We start from the raw sequence: 16,351 nt of genomic DNA on the forward strand, positions 1-16,351 counted from the left end.
AGATTTTTGTTTTTAATTTAGATTTATTAGAGGAAATGATCCTGACAGACACGGCAGAAAATAATGTAAGCATTGCTGGAGACCTCATGTTCTGGTCGCTGAGTTCAGTTGCAGTTTGATCAATTAACCCTGGGTTTTCTTAATTAGTAAAACAAAAGTTTCACGGTTATAGCCTCAGGAAGAGGCCATTACATCATCCACCTTCCGTGACCTTACTCTTTCTTTACATTAGCTTCTGTCAGCCCCAAATTCACTTGTTGACTTCTTTGGTTTTAAATGTGCAAGTTTCATGTCCTTCATCGCCTCAGCTAATGGTGGTCATAAAACATCTACAGATTGGCTCACCTCCAAGGATCCTGAAGCTGAACAAAGAACAGGCAACTATCCTGACAATTGTTAACTTCAATGAGGGCCTTGAGTCTCTCGGCAAGTATTGGACATGTTCCAAAATGGATTAATTAATACAAAATTTCCTGTAGCATTCATAACTCATTGATGCCTGTCATTGATGGGACACTAGTCCATTTCTATTTATAATTCCAGGACATTACCATGCCTTTGGTGTTCCCCAATGCAGGATCCCCCTTTGAAGAGACCTGCATCTCAAAGCAAGGGAGACCCTAGAGGCTGTCAGCAGTGATGATTGTCACTGGTCTCAGGTTTTTTTATTTTATTTATTCGTGGGATGTGAGCATTTATTTCCCATCGTGAATCGCTGTTGTGAAGGTGTCAATGAATCGCCACCTTGAACCACAGTTCATATGGTGCAAGTACACCCATGAGGCTGTTCACAAGGGAATTTCTGGATTTGACCCAATGGCAGAAAAGAAATGGAGATATAGGGTTGGATTTTACAGCACACTGCCAAGCATGCTTTCAATAAGAGAATGTGTGATTTTCCTTTTAAGGGCAATACAGCAGACGAAGGTCACCAGGCTTGAGTGACCAGTAGGGACTGAGAGTGGGTAATCACTCCACGGGGTGGAGTCCTCTCTTAAGCAGACTTGTAGAAGACATGTAAGCACTGGGGCAGCCTGGGAGCTGTAAGCTTCTGTACAGTTTTTCCTTGCTAATTAATATATTTTGTGGCAGAGGAGGCTTGATGGGCTGAATGGCCTACTTCTGCTTCTATTTCGTACATTTGAACACTGAAATTAGCCACCCACCTGCCATTTTTAAAAAGACAAGTGATGGAAAATGGAGCTTGTTAACAAGCCAATTGACCTGAATATTATGCCATAAAGCATTGGTGTAAGCAGATGGATGGGAGTGGGCAGGCTGTTTCTTTTAATGACTAAAAGATGGGAAGGAAGAAGGGGGAGGGGTGGGATTAACCTTTGGGGGATGCTATGTGCATATCAGGGAAATCTCTCCAAGATGTTAACCTTCTTTCCCTATCCTCACCTGGTCTCCAAAACCTGCCGTAAGTTTCACAATCCCTTCTCATCTTAAATCCAGGAGCTACCTTTGTCTGAGATCCATGTTATCTTCTTCTTGAGGCGTGCATGCATTCCCAGCAGATCCCACTACTGAATTCTGGTGCTGCCGAGACTGCTAGAACTGTCAACCAATCAGATTGGCTGGCAATTCACAAGGACGGGGATCCCTCCCACTCTCTCTTACCGAAGGCCTTCAGCAGCATGATATCACCGCGGGATGGCCTTGTTTTATGTGGGACAATGGGCATCCAACATTGCTTTGGAGTGAGGGGAACAAGCAACCATTAGGCCCCCACCCCCATCCCTCCCACTGTTAAATTCAGCTCATAATTCCAAATCAGTATGGTGTGTAGCATGGAGGGGGATTTTTAGATGGTTGTGTTTTCATGCAGCTGCTACCCTTGCTTCTCTGGGCAATAGAAGTCACAGGTTTGGATGGTGCTACCAAAGGAGCCTTGGTGAGTTGCTGCAATGCATCTGGTAGACGGTACACATTGCTGATACTATGCATCAGTGATGGAGGGAGTGAATGTTTATGGTGGTGGATAGGTGTCAACCAAATGCGTTGTTTTGTCTTGGATGTTGTCCAGCTTCTCGAGTGTCACTGGAGATGCACTCATTCAGACAAATGGGGAATATTTTATCGCACTCCTGACTTGTGCCTTTCAGAGTTGAGCATGCTTTGATGGGTTATTTGCTGCAGGTTCTCAGCCTCTGATCTGTTCTTGTAGTCACAATGGTTATGAGGCTAGTTGAGTTCAGTTTCTGAAGAATGATTAACACCCCAGGATGCTGATGTTGGGAAATTTGGTGATCATAATGTAACTGAATGTAAAGGAGAAGACTTTGGAGATGGTCATTCCCTGTAAACAAATGTTACTGACCACACTTGTCAGCTGAAACCTGAATGTTGCCCAGGTTTTATTGGCTCTGGCACTGGAATTTTGCCAATCCGCCTGCCATGGGAAATCAGACTGGGCGAGAGGTGGAACATGCAAAGCCCCATTGACCTCAGGCAGGACTTTACAGTTTCAGGATGAGCAAGGCCACAAAATCCCACCCTAGGTATGGGCTGCTTCAGTATGTGAAGATTTGGAACTAGCTAATGACAAATGGAACTGAAAATTGAATATTTCTGTGCAAAAATATCAATCAGTGATGAGTCATCTTGCTAATCAGGTTGCTGGCATGGAGTTTGGAAAAAGTTACAAGTGACCCCTTGTCAAATCTTATTTAGGAGGGGGGCAGGGTTATATTGGAGGCCCATTATCAATGGACATTGCAGTGTTTGTCATTTTGCTTTGGTCTAGAAGTCAACATAGAGAAATGAGAGGCTGCGCAGGTTGTGAAATGGCAGCAAAGAATGCCATCTGCAAATCTGCACAGCCAAATCATTCTAATGTTTTCCTGCTAACTATTCCCAGCTGGTCCCTTTAGTGTTATTTGGGAACAGGTGTTTGCAAAATGCCAACTGCTGGAAATCAGATTAGGAAGTGATTTTCTCAAGCAACAATATCAGTAGCATCATCTGGTGAGTTTTCAGAAGGGAATTTGATGATTGCAAGTACAAATACAGTATTAGAATTATAGAATCCCTACAGTGTAGAAGGAGGCTATTTGGCCCATTGAGTCTGCACCGACAACAATCCCACCCCAGGTCCTATCCCCATAACCCCACGTATTTACCCTGCTAATTTCCTGACATTAGGGTCAATTTGGCATGGCCAATCTGCACATCTTTGGACTTAGAAGGAAATTGGAGCCCCCAGAGGAAACCCACACAGACATGAGGAGAACATACAGACTCCACACAGACAGTGATCTGAAGCCGGAACTGAACTTGGGTCCCTGTCACTGTGAGGCAGCAATGCTAACCACTGTGCCACCATGCAATATTGAAACAATAATGACATGGACAAATTTAAAAGTACGCAAAGATGGAACTGTTGCATTTATTTTCCATTTTCTTTACTCTGACTGAAAATGACTACCATGATGTGGAGACGCTGGCGTTGGACTGGAGTGGGCACTAGTAAGAAGTCTCACAACACCAGATTAAAATTCAACATGTTTATTTGGAATCACAAACTTTTGAAGTGCTGCTCCTTTATCAGGTGAGGCACTCACCTGAGCAGCACTCCGAAAGTTTGTGATTTCAAATAAATCTGTTGGACTTTAACCTGGTGTTGTGAGACTTCTTACTTATATTTACATGAGGATGGTTGTGATAGAAATGAGAGTGATGGAGGGAGTGAACTATTTTGTTTTCTTGCCATCTGTGCATAAACAGAGGATTTTTTAAATTTAAACATAGGCTGTGGTGCATATTTCAAATGTCCTTTGTTTGCATAGTCAGTTTGTAAAGTAACTCACCACACACTCTTAGGATTAAATCAGATCTTTTGTTTATTCATACATTCAAACTGATCAATACTTCTCTCTCACAGACACACACAGACACACGCATATATAATGAGGGGTAAGAAGGAAGGGTTTTACAACGATGAAACTTAACAGTAAAAAGAACCACAGCAATGGCTTCATATGTTTGTCAACACCCAGAGGGGACTCCTTCACAGTGAAGATCCAGCTCAGGTGGGTTCCTAGCTGAAGTCAGAAGCACAGAACGTCTTTAAGGTTGACTGTGCCGCTGTGCGATGATGTTTGTACGCTTAGTCTGCTTGGTAGGTGGTGGCATAAAACTTTCAGATAAACAGACTTTAAGGAGAGCTTGTTTTGAAGTCCTCTTACTGGATGTTTGCAGGTTTGCATTAAATCAACCAACTTCCCATGCTTCTGAATTCTTAGCTGTGTATAGAGGTTTCAAAATAGTCACTCAAATTATATGACCTCCTTCCTCTACAATAATTTCATGAAGAGATGTTTACCTCGTGACTGGATCTGATTTTTGTTTTGTGGCTCATACCATCCCTGTCATTGACATCTGAAAGAATCATTATCTATAATTTCTGAATCTGTCCTGGGTAGCTAATGTTGTTGTAGACCTGTGGACTCCGTTAGAAGGGTAAACTTATGAAGATGTGACTGGCGTGTATTCACTTTCAGTAGTTCAATTTTGAAATGGACCTCGACAGTTCATTGTTGTGTACAGTTCTGGTCACCCACTGTAGAAAGGATATTTTTAAACTGGAAAGAGTGCAGAAGAGATTTATTAGGATGGGACTTGATGGTTTGAGTCATAAGGAGAGTCTGGATAAACTGGGACTTTTTTCTCTGGAGCGTAGGAGGCTGAAAAGTGATCTTACAGAGGTCTATAAAATAGTGAGGGGCATAAATTAGCCAGATAGTCAATATCTTTTCCCAAAGGTAGGGGAGTCTAAAACTAGAAGGCATAGGTTTAAGGTAAGAGAGGAGAGATACAAATGGGTTCAGGGGGCAATTTTTTCATACAGATGGTGGTGAGTGTCTGGAACAAGCCGCCTGAGGTAGTAGTAGAGGCAGGTACAATTTTGTCTTTTAGAAAGCATTTAGACAGTTACATGGGTAAGATGGGTATAGAGGGATATGGGCCAAATGTGGGCAATTGGGACTAGCTTAAGAGTTTGGAAAAAAAGGCAGCATGGACAAGTTGGGCCAAAGGGCCTGCTTCCATGCTGTAAACCTCCATGACTCTGAGTCCCAGGTGTGAGATTCTATGAGCAACATGACAAAGTATGTTTCCAGTGCATACATATAATGCTTTACTGGTCACATCACAATTTCAAACATCAGGTGACTCATGGCAGTCATCCCCTGATTAGGCAAAGTTGATTTTTGAATGAACAAAAAAGAATGAAGTTTGATTGGCAAAGTTTTTGATTTCTTCCATGTTTTACTGATATGCCAATGGTGATGAACCTGGCTAAAAATGAAAAGCCCAGATATTATAATGAATATAACACCTAAAAGTCTGAACTTTTTGTCCCAAAAACCAGGTGGATTGGGGTCAAGGAAAATGTTATAATTTAAAAATCTGAAAATCCAAGATCAACCCACTTCCTAATTGCCCACTTCTGGGTTTAAGGGTGGTGGGGAACAAAAGCACTCCCAGGAGGCATGCTGAGTATTTAAGTATGTGAATAGAGTTATTGGCATCTGAATTAACTTGCTTTGCAAATTTCGAAGTGAGCAGTCAGGCTTAAAAGAATTTGGTTAACCAGGCAGTTAAAAGGAGGTGAGAATCTAAGTAAGCTCACAGCATTACCTGTGGCCCAAGTGGAGCATGTATGCTTTCCACAAAAACCACTGACATCAGATGTCATTGTGCATCTCACCACACTGTAGCACCACATCATTCCCCTACCCCTCCACCCCCACCTTGCTCTCCAAGTCCTGTGGTTGGGATTCAGAGCACCTTGACTTCAGAGCTAACTTATCTTGCAGCCAGCTCTCTTGCAGAAAGAATGTCATTCAGGCTGATGTCCAAGTGGGAAGCCTGTCAACTCCATTGAATGTGAAACGTTGTCCCTTGTCACCCATTCCTGTGAACACCCAGGCCAGTAGTTCAAATCACCATGCAGCACATATAATGTTGAACCACACAGCTAACTCAACTGGATATGAGTCCACAGTGGCAAGTTAAATGTTTGCAATGTTCTGATTAGCAATACCTTCAGTCTTGTGTTTCATTCTGGCCACCAAGACATGGTAGAAATATTGAAATCTGGAAGGCAGACTTTGACGTGCCAGACCTGTGGAATGTCAGTTTCTTCCGTTTGAGAGGTGCTGAGAGATCATTGTATTACTTTTGCAGCCGAGCTTTATTGACATAGTTGTGGTGAGCTGAGTAGCCACCCACAAGGATTGCCCAGGGCTAGCTCACTCGATTGTCCAATGAACGTTGGGGGGCCTGGAGACATCTGGCTGGCTTTCAGGTAAATCACCGAGGGGTTCAGGTGCAGCACGCAGGTGAGTCTGAGATGGTAATGACCAAACATCCAATATAGGCCAGGGAAAATCATCTCCTCCTTGAAATTCCCTAAAAATAATTCATAACGACGCTCTCTGCTTTTTGCTTGCTGGGCTTTACTGAGCAAAAAAAAATCAGTAATGTTCATTCTATAAAAGATGAAACGATCTTTAGAGTCCAATGTATGTCAGTGTAAAAAGCCATAAAGTCATAATTGTACCACTTGCATTTTGACTTGCATTTCGACTTGCATTTCACCCAGCATCTGCCTTAAGGAAGCTTACAAGACATGAAACGTTATAGATAAGCTCAATCGGTAATACATCATGGCAAGTTATTTGAAGAATCGTAGGCCAAAAGTGATCAAAGGGCTACATAGGAGAAGCATCAAGAAGAACTTCACACAGTTCTTTTTCACAATAATTTGATGAGTGATCTTCCCGGTAGGATAAAGGAGACAAAGATCTTAGACTCATTCATAACACAGTCAAATGGTAAGAAGTGGAGAATATTATTTATTTTCTGGATTTTAGGATAAGGGTTTTAGGATTTTTTGACCTTGTAGTATTTTAAATATTCTTGTCTTAAACATTACCAGACAAATTATTACGTTAAATATATAAGGAGATTAAATATTATATGGTTTCAATGCTGGTTAGACTAGTCATAGAAACATAGAGCATAGAAGGAGACCAAAGGAGACCATTCAGTGAGCCATTCACATGACAGCTCTTTGAAAGAGTTACCCACAGTCCCCTCTCCTAACCTTTCGCCATTGACTTGCTATTTTTTTCCTTTTTTATGTAGATTCAATTCTCTTTTGAAAGTTACTGTTGAATCTGTTTCTAGCTCACTTTCATATATATATGTTCCTAATAATTACAACCTCTCATGTGATCAGAATTCCCTGCTTTAGTTCCCTTGCTGACAATCTTAAAAATTATTATTTTTTGAGAACTATAAAATTTAAAAGCCCAAAATACTTTCAATCATTCTTCGTTAAAATAAAGATAAAAAGACAGCACAGAATAAGGAAAATAACTTGAAGTGCAATTAAAGACCTATTAAAATTGCAGTTTATTTATTAGTGTCACAAGTAAGGTTTACATTAACACTGCAATGAAGTTACTGTGAAAATCTCCTAGTCACCACACTCTGGCACCTGTTCAGGTACTCTGAGGGAGAATTTAACATGGCCATTGCACCTAACCACCACATCTTTTGGCCTGTGGGGTTAAATCAGAGCCTCTGGAGGGGACCTATGCAGACTCAGAGAGAATGTACAGACTCCACACTGACAGTGATCCAAGCCAGGAATTGAACCAAGGCCCTTGGTGCTGTGAGGCAGCAGTGCTAACCCTGCTGCCCTAAACCTATTCACTACAACTGAATGTCTGTGTAAACTGGTCCTGTCCACAGTTTCTCATCACTGAGATTACTTTTGATGTTACATTGACTGTATTTCTCGTGAAATTTACAGCTGCAAAATGCTATTAACTAAAAAGAAAATCTGTCAGTAGTACCACACTTAGGCTGAGTTATTGGTCTTGTCTCCACGAAATTGCTGACTTTCTCTAATTATTTCTGCATTCTTAAAGAATTTGCAGACTACTTTAATGCGTACTAATTCTGAACTACATTTAGAAAAGTCAAGATCAAAAATAGTGATGATTGAGTAAAAGGACAAAGCACTCATTGACCTTCACTTTCCAAATGTTACAGAACAAAGCACTACTTCTAATTTTAAGCTGCTGCATAGGAATTACAAAACTCCACTCTTCCAAAAAGAAACTTTTTTTATACATTCATTTATGAGATGTTGGTATTGCTGGCAAGACCAGCATGTATTGCCCTTCCCATATTTGCCCATGAGAAGGTGATGGTGAGCCAACTTTTTGAAATTAACTGGATAGCTAGCTAGACCAATTCAGAGGGCATTTTTTTTTAAACATCTGAAGTTACAAAGCCAATGCATGGAGTGGACAAGAAAAAGCCCTAATCCATCTCCTTGCTTGTTCCAAAGACCAATACCAAATGAATCCAATTCTTAGTCCCCACAAGAGAGACAAACAAGGTACAAACTTACTGGAAAAGGCATTGCACCTGATCCTGGGCTTGATCTGATGTTTGATTAAGAGTTAACCATATTGCTGCAGCTCTGGAGTCAGATATAGACTACACCAGATGAAGACAATAGATTTCCTTTTCCAAAGGACACTAGTAAACTAGAGGGGCTCTTCTCACCATTCAGTTGCATGGTCACCATCACTAACACTAGTTTTTTGTTCTACGTGTATTTAATGAACTAAATTTTAATTTCCTCAATACAACAGGCCCTGATTACTAATCCACTAACATAACCACAATGCTGCCATACTCACTGTCTGAATTTATAGATATTATCAACAAACTACATCAGTGATCAAAACAATTCATTTCAGTAAGATCTATTTTGTTGATTTAGCTTTCCATTTTTGCACTTAGAGTTCAAAGAGACCATTTCAAAGTGACATTTTTCCTGTGGTACTACCAACATTGGAAGTGTCGTTTTCAGATTCCTTCTTACATTGTGGAACATAACAGATGCAATCACAGTATTTGTATAAACCAGTCTGTTATGTTAGAACGTTTGCTGTGGAATTGGAACTCTCACTGCCAACAGTGACTATTCCAACTGCCTTCCTGCTAATTGAGGGATTTCTCCTAATGACTGAATAGATGATCCAGATTGGGCAGTTTGGACACTGTGACAATCTGTTCTAGGATGCTTATCCCTTACTGCTGCCACAAGATCCTGCAAATTCCAGAATTGTGTGTATCAGAGGGAAGTAACAATCCAAGTAAAAACTTTATATTCCTTAAAACACCTGTTGAACATTTTGGAGGATTAATTGGACCTCATTGCTCTGCATGCCAGCTGAATATGAGGGTACAGGAATCCAGTTCAAGGGGCTAACCTCTGAAATCTGTGCATTATCAGAAACATATTCAAAGTTATATTAGATCAAGTGCTGTCGAGGTGTCGAGCTGCCGGCAGCCAAGTGAAAAGGCATTAATCCTCTCTAGAAAGTGCAAGTACAAGGCTCAACACCTGTTTTAGTACAGAAATTGCTTTGCTCAGAGTGGCAGGTTGGGACCAAGAATGTAACATTGTACCAAATGTTAACCTTGATGAGGAGCTGGAAGGAGCAGGTATGCTGCCTGCTCACTTAACTCTGCTGCACACTACTGTCAACTCAGGTTCAGAATTCCTTCTGCTCTCCTCCCCCATCCCATTTCCAGAATTTATCTAAGAGTCAGTGTTAGCAATGCAAGCAGCCTGAAATGAAGGTGATCGGAATGCACCAAGCTGCTGCTGGAGTTGTGGCAGGCTGCATTAGCACATCAGTACTAGTCCGATGAGGCCTGATGGGGCCAGTTTCAGGTGTTCCACAGGCTGGCTTAATCTGGTTCTTGTATCATGAGTACCTGAAAATAACCATGAGCCAATTTGGTCCCTCTTATATTTATTTCCCCTCAGATACCCAAATAAAAATTAAAATATTACATGAAAAATTACAAAAAAATTATAAAAATACCTGTAAAAAATTATAAAAAGTTACTTCCCTCTGATCCACTACACTGATTGTTTATGGCCCACACATTTGCGATACCATTTCATTTTTTTCAATGGCTGCACTTGAACATCCACTCTGCCCTCTCCACATTCCCAAGACATTAGCCTGATTCCTGGTGTAGAGACACTTTGGATATAAAATTCATTTTCATGCTGAATTTGATAACTGTTTTCATTGAATTGGCAAACATTGTATTAGTGAGCTTGCCAACTTTCCATGATTATCCTGGAGTCTCGAGGAATTAAAATTAATCTTCAGGAGCCAATGGTTAGGAAATTGGCAGAATGGCAGGAAACAGAGTATAGCGAAAATGGGCAGGTACTCAAATTGGCAGAAGGTAATGAGAGGTGTCTGCAAAAATGCCTTTGGCCTCAACTATTCACTGTACATTTTGATGCTTAGATGATGGGATTGAAAGTTGAAGATTTAAATTTGTTGATGACACAAACATAGGTGACACTGGAGATACTGGAGGTGGAAGCTCAAAATTACAAAAACAAAATAAAAAATTACTAATAGAATGGTTGACAAATGGATTTTAGGATAGGCAAATGAGAAGTCAGCCCATTTGGACCTAAAAAGGATAGAACCAGATACTTCATGAAGGATGAAAAGCTGGAAACAGTAGAAGTCTAAAGATGACATGGGCATCCAGGTATATAGACATCAAAGTGTCATGAATGGCAGCAAAAAGAAAAAAGTAAGGAAATTCGGCATGTTTGCTAAGACTCTCACCAATTTTTACAGATGCACCACAGATAGCATCCTTTCCGGATATATCACAGCTTGGTATGGCCCCTGCTCTGCCCAAAACTTCAAGAAACAACAAAGGATTGTGAATGTAGCCCAGTCCATCATGCAAACCAGTCTCCCATCCACTGATTCCATGTGCACTTCCCACTGCCTCGGAAAACTAGCCAAAACACCCCCCAGATATATTCTCTTCCACCTTCTTCCATCAGGAAAAAGATACAGAAGTCTGAGGTCACGTACCAACCGAATCAAAAACAGCTTCGCTGCTGCAGTCAGACTTTTGAATGTACTTACCATTATTAAACTGATCTTTCTCTACACCCCAGCTATGACAGTAACATTATATTTTGCACCCTCTCCTTTTTTCTCCCCAATGTTCTCTATGAACTGTATTTTTGTCTGTAGTGCACCAGAAAAATACTTTTAACTGTATCCCAATTCATGTGACAATAATAAATCAAATTAAAATCAAATCAAAAATAATCAAAAGGCATAATGGAATACTGACCTTTATATGATGACAATGAGTATACAAGAGGATAGAAGTAATGCCTCAGCTATACAGCGATATGGCTACACCACACCCGGATAACATTGAGCAGATCTGTGCACTGCAGCTGAGGAGGAATGTTTTGGCCTTGAAGAGAAGGCAGTTTGATTTACCAGGGTGATGCCTGAACCCTAAGGGTAAATTACAAAATTGTTATGTTGCTGAAGGAGGCCATTCACCCAACATGTCTGCACCAGCCTTCCCAATGAACATTATAGCTTAATGCCATTCCCCTGCCTTTACCCCATACCCTTGCATAATGTTTCTATCCAAATAATCATCTAATGCCCTTTTGAATGCCTCAGTTGAACCTACAACCACACTCTCAGGGAGTGCATTCCAAACCCAAACCACTCACTGCGTTAGAATGTTTTTCCTTGCATCACAATTGCTTCTTTTGAAAATCATTTTAAATCTGTGCCGTCTCATTTTTGATTTCTTTATGAGCAGAAACAGTTTCTCCCAATCTACTCTGTCTAACTCTCTCATGATTTTGAACAACTCTTAGCCTTCTTTCCAAGGAGAACAGTCCCAACCGCTCCAATCTATCCTCCATAACTCAATGTCTCAACCCTGCAATCATTCTTGTAAACTTCTTCAGCATTCTCTCCAACATGTTTATGTCCTTCCTATAGTGTGGCACCCAAAACTGTACATTATATTCCAGTTAAGGTCTAACTTGTATAAATTCTGCGTAACATCCTTGCCCATGTAACTCTATGCCTCTATTAATAAAGCCCAAGATACTTCGTGTTTTATTAACTAATCTCACCACCTGCCCTGCTTCCTTCAATGAACTATGCAGGTATATATTCAGGTCTCCTTGTTCTTGCATTCCTTTAAGAATAGCACCCCTTATTTTGTTTGGTCTTTCTTTGTTCTTCCTATCAAAATGCATCACCTCACACTTCTCCACATTGAATTTTATCTACCACTTACCTGCCCACTCCGCCAGCTTGTCTATATCCTTTTGAAATTTTACACTGTCCTCCCACAAGGCTGCTATGGTCTTGCCAATTTTTACACATACAACATAGAAAGCATCCTTTCCGGATGTTTCACAGCTTGGTATGGCTCCAGTTCTGATTCAAGAACAGCTTCTTTCCACACAATTTATTTTATTTCCAAATTTGTATCATCTTTGAAATTGTCCCCTACACACCAAGATCCAGATTATTAACATACATCAGGAAAAGCAAGCTTGCCAATACCCCTGGAGAAGCCCACTACAAATCTTCCTATCCAGGCCATTATTCTGGTTTCTATTATTTATCCTATATTCAATCCACATTGTGACTGTTCATTTTATTCCAAGAGCTATAACTTTTCTCTTTGTACTGAATACCTTTTGAAAGTCCACATTCACCATATTAACAATGGTATCCTCATCGATCCTTTCTGTTACCTCTTCAAAAACTCAAGCAAGTTAGTTAAACATGATTTTCCACTTTAGAAATCCATGATGGTTCTTCCTAATCAACCCATGCTTTCCCGTGTGACTATTAATTCTGTCCCAAATAATTGTTTCTAGAAGCATCCCTGCCACTGATAAGGTGACTGGCCTATAATTGCTAGGCTTACTCTTACAACTTTTTTTGAACAAGGTTGTAATGTTTGAAACTTGCCAGTCCTCTGGCATCTTCCCCAAGTTGAAAGAAAACCGGAAGATTATGTCCAGCACCCTTGCAATTTTCACTCTCTCTTCCTTCAACATCCTTGGTTGTATCTCATCTGGTCCTGGTGTCTTGTCAACTTTACGTCTATTCAATACTCCCTCCTTATCAAAATTCAACCTTTTTAAAGACAAAGTTTTCTCCTCTGTGACCATGGCCTGGGTAGCATCTACCTCTTTGGAAAGACAGATGCAAAGTATCCATTTAATACCTCAGATGTGCCCTGGCTTCGTTATGTAAATTCACTCCTCCTTTTACCATCTTTTTACCACTTATATGCCTATAGACTACTTTGGGATTCCTCTCTATGTCTGCTGCCAATCTTTTCTCATAATCTCTCCTCTAACGTAATTCTTCTCCTCTCCTCTGAACCTTTTACATTCCTCTAGGTTCTCAATTGTACCTGGTATCTGCCATAAGCACACATTTTCTTCTTTATCTTAATTTCTATCCCCTTTTTCATTTGGGGGATATGGCTTTGCTTGCTCCACCTTTGCCTTTTGATGGAAAATACTTTGTGCATAAATTAAGGTTGTATTCACTGGAATTTAGAAGTTTAAGGGGCAAAAAGTTCACAATATTATGGGAAGGGATAGGATAGATGGAGAGGAACTATTCCCTCTGGTTGGGGAAGTCCAGGTCAAGGGCTCATTAGGCTGTCACTTCAGGGGTAAAATTAGGAAACACCTCTACACGCAAAGGATTAGAGAAGTGGAGAACTCTCCACTGGAGATTAAAGGATTGGAGAACTCCCTCCTGCAAATAGGAATTGATGTTGGACTAATTGGTAAATCTGAAGTAGGCCAAAGATGTTGAGGGACCTGGCACACAGATGGAGTTAGAATCAGAGAATCCCTAAAATACAGAAGGAGGCCATTCAGCCAATCAAACCTGTACCGACAACAATCCCACCCCAGAGACAATTCACTTTGGCCAATCCACATCTTTGGACTGTGGGAAGAAACAGGAGCACCTGGAGGAAACCCACATAGACATGGGGAGACTGTGCAAACTCTGCACACAGAAAGCCACCCAAGGCCAGAATTGAACCCTAGTCTCTGGCGCTATGAGGCAGTGGTTCTAACCACTGTGCCACCCAATTAGGCCATAGAGCATAAAAGCTTACAGCAGATGCTGGAATCTGAAACAAAAACTGAAAATGCTGGAAAATCTCAGCAGGTCTGACAGCATCTGTGGGGAGAAAGTAGAGCCTACATTTTGAGTCTAGATGACCCTTTGTCAGAACAAGTGCAGTCTTGATCTCATTGAATGCAAACAGGCCCAAGGGGCTAAATGATCAACTCTTGTCCCTCTGTATCTACGTACTGTGAACAAACTGGGGGAAAGGATTTTAAAAATGTTGCTTTTGTTTTCTTTTTCTTTGAACATTTTTGTTTATTACTTATAAAAAAGTTGGAGCTGGGAAAAAGACTGTCTGGCTCGATGGAGCAGCTAGAGATGGAGGTCATGTGATGAAACCTCCATGAATACCCGGCAACACGAAGAGATGAAATACACTCTGTGCTAAAAGACCAGAATTTTAGAGTTAAATCACCCAAAACGGCTAATAAATCCCATAATACCATACCTTTCATTCATCCTGTTGCATGGTCTCTGATGACCCACTTAGCAAGCTTCTTTTTCTGCTCTGCACATCTTTTCCAATTGATTTGGCTTTTTAAAAGCCCTGCAATTTGATCCACATCTGGAACATTTCCTTCTTTCTCTGAACTAGTTTATCCATCCATAGTATTTGCACATCTCTCCGCCTGATGCGCATTCATATTTTCATGACATTTTGCTGCATCAGCCCTGCTGCCTTCATGTGCACTGGAAGTGTCTAAAGTTTGATATTGTGAGCTTGTCCTTTCCAATCAATTCTTTTCATACTTCAGGATGCGCAGAGCCAGAAATGAGCTGACCCAGCAGCCTTTCATCTGTGTCTTTGAATTTACATTTTCTGGCTGCATTTTTCAATGTTGTTCAGAAATTGTCAAAGCACCCAAAGAACAAAGGAGAACAAAGAACAGTACAGCACAGGACCAGGCCCTTCAGCCCACCAACTCTGTGCCAACACAGAGTCCTCACGAATCTAATATTTTCTTGCCTCTGTTCTATATATATTCATGTATCTATCCAGATGCTTCTTGGATGTTGCTATAGAATCTGCTTCCACACCTTCTCCAGCAGTGCGTTCCAGGAGTTCACTGCCCTCTGTGTGAAAAACCTGCCCCTTACATCTTTTAAAATTTCCCCCTTTCACTTTCATGGTAGCACGATAGTTAGCCCTGCCACTTCACAGCACCAAGGACCCAGACTCGATTCCCAGCTTGGGTCATTGTCTCTGTGGAGTTTGCACATTCTCCCCGTCCCTGCGTGGGTTTCCTCTGGATGCTCCAGTTTCCTCCCACATTCTGAAAAACATGCTGGTTAGGTGCATTGACCCAATCAAGCACCAGACCATGGTGACTAGGGGAATTTCACAGTAACTTAATTGCAGTGTTAATGTAAGCCATACTTGTGACATGAATAAATAAACTCTAAAATCTATGTCCCCGAGTAACTGACTCTTCGACACTGAGAAAAAGATTCTATCCAAGGCTGTCATAATGTTGTAAACCTCTATCAGGTCTCCCCTCATCCTCCAACACTCCAAAGAAAACAATCCAAGTTTATTCAACCATTCTTCATAGTCCATATCCTCCAAACCTGGCAACATCCTGGTAGGTGCCTTTCCAATGCATCAACATCCTTCTGATAGTGTGGCAACCAGAATTGTACACAATACTCACCTGCATCCTGCCTCCAGCTTTATAATTCATATTGGTAAATCTGGTGATTTGCCTGGTGATAGATGTGCGCCTAATTTTTCAAAAAAGTTGTTCTTTTTGCTGTTGTCTTCACTCAGCACCCAGCTGTTAAACAAATTTAACCCTTTACCTCCTGCCCACCCTTTCCCCTCACAAGTGCCTTTTAGAAAATGTCATTCTTTACTTTTGTTTAACCTTCTCAATTGTCTATTTGACATTATCAGCCTCCTAATTCATCATGGGCTGAATGTCAAGATTTTGTCAACAAAATGAAGGAGATAGTCATCGATTTCAGGAAGCATAGTGGAGGATATGCCCCTGTCGACAGCAAAGGGGACGAAGTAGAAATGGTTGAGAACTTCAGGTTTTTAGGTGTCCAGATCACCAACAATCTATCCTGGTCACCTCATGCTGACATATAGTTAAGAAAGCCCAACAACGCCTCTACTTTCTCAGAAGACTAAGGAAATTTGACATATCAGCAACGACTCTCATCAACTTTTACTTATACACCATAGAAAGCATCCTTTCTGGTTGTATCATAGCTTGATATGGCTCCTGCTCTGCCCAAGACTGTAGTCATGAATGAAGGGTCATGAA

The sequence above is a fragment of the Carcharhinus amblyrhynchos genome, chromosome 17 (assembly GCF_965287045.1).
Source record: "Carcharhinus amblyrhynchos chromosome 17, sCarAmb.v2.hapA, whole genome shotgun sequence".
Classification (NCBI taxonomy): Eukaryota; Metazoa; Chordata; class Chondrichthyes; order Carcharhiniformes; family Carcharhinidae; genus Carcharhinus; species Carcharhinus amblyrhynchos.